This window comes from Frankliniella occidentalis, unplaced genomic scaffold (genome assembly GCF_000697945.3).
Source record: "Frankliniella occidentalis isolate FOCC.00 unplaced genomic scaffold, Focc_3.1 Scaffold132, whole genome shotgun sequence".
Taxonomy (NCBI): Eukaryota; Metazoa; Arthropoda; class Insecta; order Thysanoptera; family Thripidae; genus Frankliniella; species Frankliniella occidentalis.
Genome location: NW_026267259.1, coordinates 433,855 through 435,895, shown reverse-complemented (window position 1 = coordinate 435,895; position 2,041 = coordinate 433,855).

The window sequence follows — 2,041 nt, the reverse complement described above, 5'->3', positions numbered from 1 at the left end:
TACAGGGAGTTTACGAGCTCAATAACGCCCCTATAAACTGGACTTATCCAAAAGTTCCAATCATGCCTTATGGACATTTTAGGTTCAGACTCACGGTTGGCAGAGCTGAAAATCTATTTGCTTGCTTGGTGGTAGAATGTTATACAGTACCGAAAGTGGAGTAGGGTAGGGTGCCCTATGATGGCCACTTGAAGAGCACGCCTTCCCCTCTTCTTTCACCAAGTCTCAACTATACGTCACAGCCGTACCAAAACAATACATGGACGTAGTAGAAGGTTCAAAGAATATGCCACTGTTCGCCAAAACCGAGAAATAAAATTTATTCATAGAGAAAAAATATATGACAGAATCAGTTGATTTTGCCTATTGATGGCCACACTTATCCCATTGGTGGCCACCCTCAAAATTACTGGAATTAGCGTTACTGAGTCGTGGCAGGCCAGCTGTGTCACGTAATGGCTCGAACAGCAGTTACTTTGGCGTTGTTCTTAATTTAAAACCAGAACTTTACTTGTTTTTTTGTGCTTGAAAATATCCTTGTTTCAAATTCTGCATGCTCTTAATTCAATACCCGTATCGCAAGTCGAAAATCAAGAACATTTACGAAATTCCCTGTTCTTAAGCGGAAGAGAGAGGAGCAGAGGGGAGAAGGGGAGTTTACTGCTGCAGCTCAAGGTACGTTTCCGAAAGTTATGAGTGTCTCTCCCTCTTTCCGCACGCGTTTGCGAACGCGTTCCACGGCGCACCGGTGCGAACCCGGGCGACCGACGGCATCGGCCAAACACCACGTCGCGCCACGCCAGGCAGGCACGCAGGCAGGCAAGCGGCGCCCGCAGACAGAGCGAGCGAGACGACGTAGTGTGGGTAGTGTTCGCAGCAGACTAATAATGTGCAACGCCGAAGGGGATAAAGAGTTAGAGAGGAGTCTGACCGAGTGAAAGCTGGCTCGACTCATCCCAATCTGCAAAGGTATGACTTGTCCCTCAAACTTTGAAAATTATCAGTACACCCACAGTACAGGTGCCTCCCGCACCAGCCGGGTCGGGGGCCAACGAATCCCCTTTCTTTCCCCGTTGTCATTGTGTTTGTAAAGTGCGTCTGTTTCTGTTCGTGCTACTGTTGTGTCCGTGCGCAAGAGAATCAGTAAAGTTCCCGTCCAAGAACGATGTCTGCCCCCCCCCCTCTTCTTATCCCCTGTTCAGATTGCTCGACACTCGATTGTGTACGTTTGTATACACACGTCCGGGTGGGTACTGCTCTGTCAGCCGACGTATTTACCTTCGTCCCCGTGCAAAAACGACCAAATTGTCAATTTTGGGGGCAATAACACTGCCATTTCGATTCCGATCATCTTCGGGCATAAAACATTTTCGTTTTCTTTTGTCAAGATGAACCCGAAACAATAGTTACCTTTTCACATTTCTTCCAAACCACTACACCTCCCCCCCTCCAAATTACGTAAGTAAACACGTAAACCATTCCAAACATCACTTTCGTTCAGTAGACTATGCTGAAGAATGCTTAAACACCTCAACTGCAGAATCAATCACCATAAGTCTGCAAACCAAGCAAAAAAGAGCACTAACGGTCACGTCAGTCTACTGCCCTCCAAATATGAAGGTCAAAAAACCAGACATTTTCAAGTTACCCGGGCATAAGCCATCGGTAATAATTGCAGGTGACCTCAATGCGAAAAATGTTACCTGGGGACACAAAACCACAAATTATTATGGAAGATGGATCGAGGAATTTTGTGAAACATAGCAACTACAATTGCATATACCCGAAGAACCAACAAGAAACGCAAATAGCCGTACAGACATGGAAGATGTACTCGACTATGCTATAACATCTGAGAATATACAACTTGAACAAAAAGTACTAAATGACGCCTTCAACACATCAGACCACATACCCATCCTCCTGTCAATACGATCACATCAAGCACACTCTACAACAACAGAACAACAATATGACACCCGATGGGACCTGGTACAAAAAGAAATAGATCGGCCATACATATTAACAGGTGACGTAGAAT